Genomic DNA, 12,152 nt, shown 5'->3' on the forward strand with positions numbered 1-12,152 from the left:
TCCTGAGAAGAAGATACTATCAGTTACTTCCCCCAAAATGAGGCTGCTAATCTGTCTACTGCTTCTCAACATGTTAAGTATAAAAGACACAGGCCTGATGGTGGCTAAACATAATGTTCTGACAATCTTAGCCCATTTCTAACATCATACTTTCATCAGCAGGGAAGTTGCCAATCTAATCCAAATGCCACTGAAAATCCACCGAATAAACTAAAAGTTCCTCAAAGCACATTGTTTTTTGATAGCATAGATTTGTCCCTATTTGTTTCAAGTTATTGGCCTGTCCTAATGATGGGGCAGAGCAGGCAAGGGGGGGATCCAGGCCTAAAAAAAAAAGGTTCAGGGGCACTTCATTTACACACAGATGAGTTTTCTTGCAATTTTAATTATTTAGAACCCAGCCAACAAACCAAAAGGTCAAAAGAAGCTCCTCCACAGTGCTTGTATTTACAGAAGCCCATATCCTAACATGTATTCATAAAGGAGTTACTCAGGTCTTCCCTCATCCATAGACTATGTATTTTTGCTAAAGCTATAGTTCTTTGAGCCACAATATTTCCCAATGTTATGCTAACTAGGAACAGCAAATGAGAAGTGAGACAGTAGCTGCTAAAGAATGGCAGTATTAGACTTCCAGGGAAGATGGCGGGATATAAGACAGTTCCTTGTCTCATGGAAACACCTAGATAACCCCCACATCAGTATAACCCAGAAAACAATCCAAAGACTGCCAGAACAAACTCTCTACAGTTAACCAGAGAGAGGAGGTCACATTGAAAATGGTAGGAAAGGTGGAGGCATGGTCAAGAACCAAACTAACTTGCAAGACTAACCACAAATGAGAGGAACACAATGCGTACGGAGAAGGGAGAGGAAGAGACCCCACACGAAGCACCCCACACATGGGGGACTGCACTGGAAAGACAAATCCCCATAACACACGGTTTTGAAAACCAGAGGGTCTTAATTTCATGAGTTTTTACAATCAGTGGGACTCAGCACCAGGAACTTTAAAAATCAACGTTAAAAACTTTCAGGGCTTGGCTCTGAAAGACCCAGAGGACAACAGGAAACAGTCCTCACCCTTAAAGGAACAGCATAACCAACAGCCTCAAGGAGATACAGCATGGAAGCAGCAGTTTGCAAAGTCCCTGGGGTATAAGGGAAGGAGATTTATTTACTAGCACCAGAATGTGCGCAGGAGGGGCAGGGATCTTTAGGAGACTTCTCCAAAAATAAGAGCTGGTGCCATTTCTCTCCCCACCTCCAGCCAAGATACCCAGGCAACTGCCAGAACTAGCATGAACACTGGCCACCTAGCTTGCTAACACCTCATGCCCTGCCCCCACATTCTCCTGCTGACTGCTCCATTCAACCTAACCTTGGCAGGAGTCCATTCAAAGCCACCACAAGCATCTCCTTATGCAAGCAGCTCCGACAGTTGGCCAGCTCCACTCCAAAATGACTCTTACCTTGCAGAGAGAGAAAGATAACCACACATACCAGTTCCACAGCAGCCCTAGCAGTGGGCTTGGGGCAGACATCTGATCTGACTGCTGGCCATGCCACCAACAAAAACTTCACAGGGGGCAGCACAAAGACAGAACCTGGTAGTTCAGGGTCACTGCAACCCCAACAGACCGACTGGGAGCAGACATCTGGTCTGACAGCAGCCTCTCCACCACCAACAACAAAAGCCTCTCAGAGGACAATGCAGGGAGAGCACCCAGCAGTTCAGTGTTATTGTAATCAAAACAGTACGGGACTAGCACAAAAACAGACACATAGATCAATGGAACAGAATAGAGAACCCAGAAGTAAACCTATGATTATGGTCAACTAATATACGACAAAGGAGGCAAGAATATATATTAGGAAAAAGTCTCTTCAACAAAGGGTTCTAGGAAAACTAGAGATGAAAAAGAATGAAACTGGACCACTTTCTTACACCATACACAAAAATAAACACAAAGTGGATTAAGTACCTAAATGTGAGACCTAAGACCATAAAATTCCTAGAAGAAAATATAGGCAGTAATCTCTTTGACATCAGCCATGGAAACATTTTTCTAGATATGTCTCCTTTGGCAAGGGAAACAAAAGCAAAATTAAACTATTGGGACTACACTAAAACAAGAAGCTTTTGCACACCAAGGAAAACCATCAATAAAACAAAAAGACAACCCACCAAATGGGAGATGATATCTGCAAATGATATATCCAATAGAGGTTAATATCCAAAATATATAAAGCAGATATTCAACTTAATACCCAAAAAACAGATAATCCAATTAAAAATGGGCAGATATGAACAGACATTTCTCCAAAAAAGACCATACAGATGGTCAACAGACACATGAAAAGATGCTCAATATCACTCATCATCAGTGCAAATCAAAACCACAATATCACCTCCCACCTGTCAGAATGGCTAAAATTAAAAACACAAGAAACAAAAAGTATCAGAGAGAATGTGGGGAAAAAGGAATCATCATGCATTGTTGGTGATAATGCAAGCTGATATAGCCACTGTGAAAGAAAATATGGAGGTTCCTCAAAAAACAAAAATAGATGGGCACCTGGGTGGCTCAGTCATTAAGCATCTCAGGTCATGATCTCAGATAGTGAGTTCAAGTCTCACATTGGATGAGCTCAAGCCCCTCTTCAGGTAAGCCCCGCTTCTCTCTTTCTCTCTCTCTCTCTCTCTCAATCTCTCTCTCTCTCTCCCCCTCTCCCTCTGTCCCTCATTCACCTGTGCCCTCTCCCTCTTAAAATAAAAATAAAAATAAAATAGAATTGCGATATGATCCTGTAATTCCACTACTAGGTATTTACCCAAAGAATACAAAAACACTAATTTGAAAAGATAAATGCACCCATATGTTTATTGCAGTACTACTTATAATAGCCAAGATATGGAAGCAACTCAAGTGTCCATCCATAGATTAATGGATAAAGAAGATATGGCATATATATATATATATATATATATATATATATATATACACACAATGGAATATTAGTAATTAAAAAAATAAAATAAAATCTTGCTATTTGCAACAACACGGATGGAGCTAGAGAGTATAATGCTAAGTGAAATAAATCAGTTAGAGAAAGACAAATACCACATGATACCATTCATATGTGGAAAGAAAGAAAGAAACAAACAAACAAACAAAAAACAGACTCTTAAATACAGAGAACAAACTATTGGTTACCAGGGCAGGAGGATGGGGGGATGGGTGAAACAGGTGAAGGGGATTAAGAGCACACTTAAGGAGATGAGCGCTGAGTAATATATAAAATTGTTGAATCATTATATTGTACAACCAAAATTAATATAACACTGTTAATTATACCTGTGTTAAAAATATTTTTAAAAAAAAAAGAATGGCAATTTTACATAAAGAACAGTGGCTGACCAATTACAAAAAGCATATGTAAGGACTCAGGCAGCATAACCATCCAGAACTATCTAATAAACAAGCAAACAGCCCTTAAGGAAAAATCAAAGTGTAGTAAATGATCTTCATGTTATCACAAAGTCATCAACAAATGGTTACCCATTTGTTGTTAAACAAATGGAGAAGTATGACATATACTTTTATAAGATCTCCACCAAATATACTTAAAATCAAAAGTAGCTGGCATTTAAGACAACAACTATTACCAGAAAAATCCACTTTGTTGCAATATCCTAATGAATATCTGCAGGGGATTTAGAAGTTGATCATATTAGTCTATTAGTACTTATAATAATATCTTCTACTACTTTTTTCTTCTGAGGAAAAAAAAAACCTTAACCTCATTAAAGGGCAACTGTACTTTAACAGAAAGAGTCCTAGGCTTATGGTCACTCACTTCCGTATCTTGTTTCTGCTGCTTCTTTCTAGCTATGTTACTTTTTAAGAAATTGACTATTCTGTCTTGTTTTCCTACGTAAAACAGATATAATAATATTTTCTTCACTGGAAGTTCTAGTTGATAGAGTGGCTAACAAACTTGGAGAATTCACTTTTCCAAAAGATAGTGCTAGAAGGCAATAAAAATGGTTTCAGGGAAAGATGATGATGTAAATGATGAAGCCATAAACAAAAGGCAGAGCTAAGAATCACTGAGAGAATTGTCACGGACTTCTCAAGGATTGTCTTCTCAAGTCACTGTTGGCAGAAGAATCCTAAAAAACTATGTTTGAATTGGAGTGGCAATTTACTGCTATATTCTCTTCCTCAGAGTTTATCTGCTGTCATATTCATTCCCCCAAAGCACAAACTTGATCAGATCACTGGTGCCTCCCTGGTTTCTATCCTCAACTCTGTTTTTGCTCCAGACCATCTTGGTGATTATCAACCAGAGCCACCATTGCTGGCCTTGGCCTCTCTCCTGCATTTAATACAAAGGAGACTACGAAAAGGCACCAAAGAAAAGAAAGACAAATTTGGAAGGATGAGTATAGCAGAATTCAATGGCGATAAAGCCATCATTGGCACAGGAGTATTTCATGAAACTATGAATTCTACAAGATAGATTTCATAGCAGGCTACTATTCATCATGGCTCTATCTAAAGATAGATGGAAATTACAATCATTAAGCTAACACTTTCTAGGAGTATGTCCTTGAGTAAGCTGTTATGTTTGTCTTCATGTTCTCAGCAAATGGAGACAAACAATACACACCTTAGGATTATGGTGAAGACTAAATAATATATGGAATTGAATGCATTTAGCAAAGGACCTATTAGTAGTAGCCCAACAAAAATAAGCTGTTCTAGCAATGTGTGAGAAGGCCTTCAATAAATAGACATGAAGTAATGTGTTAATTTCAATAATATGCAGGTAATACAATCATTACTACAAGATCCACACATCTTTATAACTCCTTTCACATATGCAGTGTGTATCTAAGCATGAACATGTGTGTTTTTTTTTAATCATTTGAAATTGGTAAAGGGCAGATTTTCAAATTGATTGCTGAAAAGCAACATCCCATTACTTGGCATTTCAATAAGCTGATTTGACAAATATAATTAAAAGAGAGCACATTTCTCTGTCTCAAAAATAAATAAACATTAAAAAAAATTTAAAAAAAAAATAAAAAATAAATAAATAAAATAAAATAAAAGAGAGCACATATGCTCCAGGTAAGAAGTCAACATCGAAAAAGAAATACATGCACTTAAAAATTGGCTCTGCCAGAAATAGGCCACCCACTGCCCTTGATTGTTTTGGAAGTCCATTAAAATCAGTAAAGGAAACAGATACTAAAAACTTTAAAGTTCTTTTATGTTTACTTTCTTCAAGTAAAAATGCTATCTGTGACATGTAGACTTTAAAGGGTTACATTACTAAGGATTAAACTGATCCATTAAAGGAACAGGATAGCCTTATGTTGATACTTATTTTAAAATTGTGAAATGATGAAAGTAATTTCTGTGGCCCTTTTTAAACTATGAATCACAACAGAGTTAATGGAAGTTAATGTAAACAGCAACGAAATAATAAAACTGTAATTTGATAAAGGTATAGCCATCTACATTTCAATAAAAATGTATATGACATGTATAACTAAGTGATAGATGTATCATTTTACTCCTAAAGCTCTACTTAAATGATTACTCTATCTACATTTCCATCTCAAAAAAAATTACTTTAGAATACACTTTACTTTGCCAGAAAGAACTTTTTCTCCACTGATTACTAAGATGAGATGTCATACTGTTAGCTGAGAGCATTTATAATGAAAAGTTTTCATTGTAACTTGTCACCAATATGATGCCTTCTAAAATCCCTCAGTATGAGTTTTAACAATCCCTGATTTCTTTTTGACACCTTTGAACAGAGCAGAGGAGTGGGATTACATAAAGCACCCTTTTGTGTTTCTTCCTTCCTCTTTCTTACCTGCATTCCCAATTTATAATTACTGTGAAAACTGGTTTTTTGGCTAGGAAAAAACTCCTAAGGATTTCAAAAGAAAACTCCTAAAAGGTTCCAGATATTCTAAAGCACATCTGAAAACAGAACGAGATGTTATTTAAATTTACTTAGTGAAAATTACCACAGTTGTGACAAGAGCTACAACGAACACAGTTACACAAGAACCACAAGTATGTGAAATAAACATTATACACCCTAGGTTCACAGCTTCATGAGTTTAAAATTCTTCAAACTGTACTCCAATGCATTTGCCTTGCTTTGCGCAGATTCTGTCCACTTGCTCTGACTCCATTCACACTTGACAGATGGTCACATCGTTCATGATATTTCCTGTTTAGCACCATATTTAAAAATCAACTGCAGGGGAATGCAGCCTGGCAGTGGACTTTCCTCCAATAAATATCCACACCGGGAGACATCAAAAACCTTTCTTCTTTCAGATGGAAATAAAACATTTGTGTTTATATTACCATAACTTTAGCTCACTTCATTTCCTGGTACTAACTACAGCCAATTACAGCTGATACCTATTATAAAATGTTAAAAGCCTTGATTTTCCATATAGTTGTCTCAAAAACATTTTTTTAAAGTAAAAGAAAGCTCTAGACTAATAATTTCAAATGATAAGCAGTTCTTTTTTGTTCCCTGACAATCAAATATTCAATTTCAGTGGCTTTCTTCTCTAATAAAATATCACTGACTTAAAATCTCTGATTTTTATGAATTTGAATCCTAGAAGTATCAATTAGACTACACTCATTGGTGCTAAATAATGTGAGAAATACAATGGACTTTTTTTTTTGTTAATTTACCAGCGTATTTTGGCATTCTAAGCCTTCTTTTATTTTAAGAGTAGGCTTCCAAGAAGCATAAACAAAAGAGTAAATAAAGCATTTAAATCACTAAAGTTTAAGAAAGAAATAGCTAGGGGCGCCTGGGTGGCTCAGTCTGTTAAGTGTCTGACTTCAGCTCAGGTCACGATCTCACGTTCTGTGAGTTCGAGCCCCGTGTCGGGCTCTGGGCTGATGGCTCAGAGCCTGGAGCCTGCTTCTGGTTCTGTGTCTCCCTCTCTCTGCCCCTCCCCCGTTCATGCTCTGTCTCTCTCTGTCTCAAAATAAATAAACGTTAAAAAATATATATATATATTTTTTTTATTTTTTTTTTTAATTTTTTGACGTTTATTTATTTTTGAGACAGGGAGAGACAGCATGAACGGGGGAGGGTCAGAGAGAGAGGGAGACAGAGAATCTGAAACAGGCTCCATGCTCTGAGCTGTCAGCACAGAGCCCGACGCGGGGCTCGAACTCACAGACCGTGAGATCATGACCTGAGCCGAAGTCGGATGCTTAACCGACTGAGCCACCCAGGTGCCCCCAAAAAAAAATTTTTTAAAGAAAGAAATAGCTAATAGAATAAAATCTGAAAATTACAAGAGATTTATATCTATATTTCCAAAGGTTGGTAATATGTTAAATTTTAAAACCATGATAAAATATTTAATGGAAATATGTCATTAAATTTTTCTATTAAATATACACATAAGAAATAAAGAAGGGGCTGGAGGCCATAATTTTGGATTATTACTTTAATAGATAAAAGTTGAACTTAATAAAAAGTTGGTTTTTATTTCCAATAATAGCCTCTTTTTGTCCCCCTCTGTCACATAGTCAACTTAATTGAAGGATCCATCTGTGTAGCTGATACATAAAAATTTTCAAGTATTTAGAAAAGATAGAGTCACCACCATTTCTCTAACCAATAATAATTTCCTAATTTACAAGTTATAATATTTGGTGAACCTTATATTTAAATGAACTGTGACAATGAATCAGGAAAACTGATTTTTAAACCCCATCTTATGTCATTTTAGAGCTTTTAAATAGTCTTTCCATCTCTTTGGAATGAATGGCTAGCACTATCAGTCCTCTCATTTAACAAATGGCCAATCTCTTGAAGTCGAGCTCAAGTGCCTAAGGCAAATTGATAGCAAAGACAAAAATCAAAATCCAAACATTTCCAAACTATGAATATCATTTTCTTCACAAGTTCTGTGTGTATAAAGGAACAAAAGGCACATTTTTTGCCTGTGTTTTTGTGTTTTAAACAAATCTTTATGGAGAGTTTACTATTTACTTAGCACTGTGCTGGTCGTGCAGTTAGAAAAAAGTGGTTAAGTTCCAAGTTCCTGCTAGAAGACTTCAGTTTGAGGCAGCTTCCAAACAAACGAGGAAGTGTAGGAAATATATATGGGTTTCTATGGTGGTCCCTTCACTGGTATGTACTTTCATTCTTAAATATAAAAAGCACTAACACATTCTTAATCCCAGATTTAGAGAAAATTTTGTGGGTTCCCTGTTCCCCAAATACATTCTTAATCCCAGATTTAGAGAAAATTTTGTGGGTTCCCTGTTCCCCAAACTTTTCCTATAAATGTATCCTTTCAAAGGGTGCTTCAAATTCCTCTTTCAACTTGGAGCAGTGTCCCTGAGAGTGTGGTGTCTTTGTTTACAGTGTTTTTTGAAATGATTTTAAATAGCAAACATAGGTACAGGTTTTTTGTTTTGTTTTGTTTTTTAGTAGTAGTTACGTATTTATGTGAAACGCATTGTTTTTTCTTTTACTACATATATGCCAATATTCCTTTTAAATTTAGGGTTCTTTTAAAGCAACATAACAGAGGTGTCTGGGTGGCCCAGTCAGTTTAGCTTACAACTTCGGCTCAGGTCATGATCTCATGGCTCCTGAGTTCGAGCCCCACATTGGGTTCTGTGCTGACAGCTCAGAGCCTAGAGTCTACTTCGGATTCTGTGTCTCCCTCTCTGCCCCTCCGCAGCTCATTTTCTGTCTCTGTCTCCCTTTCTCTCTCTCTCTCAAGAATAAACATTAAAAAAAAAAAAAATGTAAAGCAACATAACAAAACAAGGCACTAAATAATAATACATGATTACTCAGTTACAGCAAAAAATCTGAAAATGGTTCAAGACTGAATGAAGTTTGGGAAATCCTAAGGCTGCAGCCTCCTGACAAAACACAGAATACCTAACAAATTTGAGGGTCACCCTTGACAAGAAGCCATGTTAACCTTTTCAGGATCAATCCCGTTATAGTATACATGGTGCCGAAACAAATATTATCCTTTTTATCACCAGAACTTAATTTTAGAAAATTGATTGGGGCGCCTGGGTGGCTCAGTCGGTTAAGCGGCTGACTTCGGCTCAGGTCATGATCTCGCAGTCCGTGAATTCGATCCCCGCGTCGGGCTCTGTGCTGACAGCTCAGAGCCTGGAACCTGTTTCAGATTCTGTGTCTCCCTCTCTCTGACCCTACCCCGTTCATGCTTTGTCTCTCTCTGTCTCAAAAATAAACGTTAAAAAAAAAAAAATTAAAAAAAAAGAAAATTGATGACCATTTTCATCAAAGCCAGAGCTTCAAAAACCTACGTAGTTCATGGAATTACATGATTGGGGATATAATGTACAGCATGGTGACTATAATTAACACTACTGTATTACAGATTTGAAAATTGCTACAAGTCTACATCTTAAAAATCATAAGAAAAAAAAATTGCAACTAGGTGGGGTGATGGATGTTAACTAAATTTATTGTGGCAATTATTTCACAATATATACATTTCTTAAATCATGATGTTCTACACTTTAAACTTACATAATATTTTATGTAATTATATCTCAACAAAACTGGAAAAATGGTTACATGGCTAATTTTATGTTTTATTTTACCATTTTTTTTAAATTAATATTGTAATATATGAATACCCATTAAGTTATACACTCACACAGGTGAATTTTATAGTATGTGAATTACATCTCAATAAAGCTGTTAAAAATTATGTCAACTTGAAAAAAAGCATAACATAAATGCCAACTGGTAATACAAAAGGTGTAAATATTTGTAGCATGCTGCACAAGTGAAGAGCACAAGTTCTGGAACCAGCCTTCCTGGATTTAAATTGTGGCACCACTGCTTCTCCCTTACATAATTCTAGAAAGTTACTTAACCTCTCCATGCCTTGGTTTCTGCTACTCTAAAATAGGAACATAGTAGCTTCTTCACAGGGTACCATGAGGATTAAGAGAGTTAATATTTCTAAAGTGCTTAAATGAGTGCTGATCACATATGAAACATTAGGGCTAGTCATTATTACTAGTGAAAGTGCTTGGAGAGAAGCACATCTGGTGGGTTTAGGGTGCATTTGGAAAGGGAGAGTTATACTACTTATAACCCACTGAAGAACAACAGTCCACTTTATGAAAGATATGAAATTTCAAGAGCTTATTGAAAAACATTTGTTGTAGATGAAATGGAGCAAATATAGAGATGAAAATGGCAATAATGGGAAAACCTGTGCAACCAGAATGCAGATGAACAGAAAGGAAGACACCGACCAAATTTGCCTGAGAAGACCTGACATGCTAAGGGAAAGGCAATAAAATAGTTAAGGAGAACTAATATAACCTCAATCAGAGAATAAAAAATTTTGGTACTACCCTTCTAGGTGATTCTAATGGTGAATAGATGGCTATAGCCTCATGAATCACCCAATAAGCCACAACAAATTTCCTTATGCTCCTACACAAGAATGAGTTGGGATATTTAATTACTGTCAGATATGTACTTAGAAATACAATATTATTTTATTATCTACTTCTGCAGGCCGGAGTCTGTGGACACAGACTTTTAGATAAAGGTTAATCAGAGCATGCTCTTGAGAGGAAAGGAAGCAACATTAGGCAAAGAGAAAAATTGGGCTGTGATATAATTGCAACAAAGGACTCAGCCAATCCCACAGGAGCTCTGGAGCTGGGATGGCCCTTCAATTCCCCTGACCTGAGGCAAGGACTGTTTTTGTAATCCCTGCATTGACCTATCATTTTATGTGAGGAGTAAGTATAGTGGGGGATGTAGCCTTGAGAGAGGCAGCTCCCATCAGATGAGAGCAATTGACAAACAGGGCCTGGGAATCACCATAGCCAGGACCCCTTGCAGGTGGGAAAGCGTGCCCTACTCCAGGAGGGGATCGCTACATCCGTGGTTCCTATGTTGTAGTCCCCAGAACAGCAGCAGCAGCAGCAAGGTCTGGAAACTTATTAGAAATGCAAATTCTCAGGCCCCATGCAAGAGCTACTGAACAGGAAGCTCTAGAAATGGGGTCCAGCAATCTGTGTTTCAATAAGCCTACCAGGAAATTCTGATGCATGCTAAGTTTGAGAACCACTGCCACATATAGTATGTAAAATATGAAATGTACACAAAACTATTTTATTGTAGCAACAGTTGTCATACAGCCTGTACTCTGTAAATGCACATCATGAACTGATGTGCAACACTACTGGAAAATAAGAAAATTTAATCACTTAGAGCCCTGACTTTGGGTCAGTTACAGAGCTGTTGGTTAATAGACTTGAAGGTAATTACTAAGCTGTAGCAATATTTGATATGGCACTTAATATATGACACAGACCAATGGAAAAGTGAGTTAATAAAACAATAAAGCTATATTCATTGCCAAAAAAAAAAGTCTATAAATATAAAAGAACATGCTAAGGGCAAAAAAATACGAACTGAGTAAAGCAAAATGCTAAGGGGTGTACAACTCTAGTCAAATCCAACTTGGTTGGCATTTTAACTCTCTTTTGGGCTTCAAAGACCCTCAGGTAAAAATAACAAGATGAATTCAGAAAGGAGGGAAGGAATGACTTCAAGGCAATTTATCTTTCCTAAAGAAGTGGTCTTTGTAGCCAAGAGGGATACACAGAGCTGGAAAATGCCAAGGAAAATCTCCAAGTCTTTACTAACTCTATGTGATGGAGAGCAGTAAGACAAATGCCAAACAGTGACAGGACAAGGTGGTGAAAATATTCTTTTTCATAGATATCATCACTCCAAGTATTCAATGACACAGGAGCCATGGTGTAATCTGCAACTCATTAGAGCATTCCAGGGAACCTTCTAAGAAAATGATAAATGAAGTATCGGATGCCTCACACAAATAGTTTCAAATTTTCATAGTGTTTTCTTTGAGCCTGGAACTACCAGCCTTAGCTATTGGAATAAAAGCTGTATCTTACATTACTACATAGTTCTCTATCTTCAAAGCCCTTTCACAGACATCTATAATTTGACTCTCAGAAGTACTTTTGAGATGGTCAGTGTGGTATCCACATTCCATAAATAAAGAAATGGGCCTAAAAAGGTTA

At 36.9% G+C, this 12,152-nt stretch overlaps 1 protein-coding gene across 1 annotated transcript in view; it reads right to left on the reverse strand.

Annotated features, from left to right (window-relative positions):
- The window catches only part of MACROD2 (mono-ADP ribosylhydrolase 2), a 2,034,677-nt gene that overhangs the window by 1,617,451 nt on the left and 405,074 nt on the right, over positions 1-12,152 (reverse strand). The gene's annotated exons all lie outside the window — the stretch shown is intronic.

The sequence above is a fragment of the Panthera onca genome, chromosome A3 (assembly GCF_046562875.1).
Source record: "Panthera onca isolate mPanOnc1 chromosome A3, mPanOnc1 haplotype 2, whole genome shotgun sequence".
Taxonomy (NCBI): Eukaryota; Metazoa; Chordata; class Mammalia; order Carnivora; family Felidae; genus Panthera; species Panthera onca.